The sequence below is a fragment of the Penaeus monodon genome, chromosome 22 (assembly GCF_015228065.2).
Source record: "Penaeus monodon isolate SGIC_2016 chromosome 22, NSTDA_Pmon_1, whole genome shotgun sequence".
In the NCBI taxonomy this organism is placed as follows: Eukaryota; Metazoa; Arthropoda; class Malacostraca; order Decapoda; family Penaeidae; genus Penaeus; species Penaeus monodon.
The window spans coordinates 33,341,328-33,341,771 of NC_051407.1; the positions used below are offsets into that span (position 1 = coordinate 33,341,328).

The 444-nt window shown below is 44.6% G+C and overlaps 1 protein-coding gene across 1 annotated transcript in view; it reads right to left on the reverse strand.

Annotated features, from left to right (window-relative positions):
• Positions 1-444, reverse strand: part of LOC119587612 (glycine receptor subunit beta-type 4-like) — a 35,794-nt gene that overhangs the window by 9,013 nt on the left and 26,337 nt on the right. The gene's annotated exons all lie outside the window — the stretch shown is intronic.

Consider the following 444-nt stretch of genomic DNA (forward strand, 5'->3'; position numbering starts at 1 on the left):
AATCAGTTTGTAATATCACAATGAACGTAGTAATGATTTCCCACACTCGACTGTGCAGACGCACAAAGAGCAGCCTTTTATATAACTCACCATAATTATTTTCTTCTTTCGTTTCGCCTTTGTTCCTTGAAAAGAACAAGTGAGCTTAAACTTGTGATCTCATCCCTCCCTCCGCTTCTTAACCTCTTGGACCGTTGTGTTTAGGCCTATGACTAAACCTTACGCACGGCAAAGAACACGAGGCAGTTCCGAGGTATTTAAAAAGAGCACATGAGCGAAGCGTGTCTTTGCTAGGCATTACGAGATACACGAAAACTTCCCTGCCTGTCAAAGAGTTTTCGTTTCCGCACGACATCTTTTTCCACAGTGAAGCGATCGAGTCATAAAGCGCTAATGGGTCATATGCACTCGGGATCATACGTCGGTCTCATGGCGAGGGCGTGT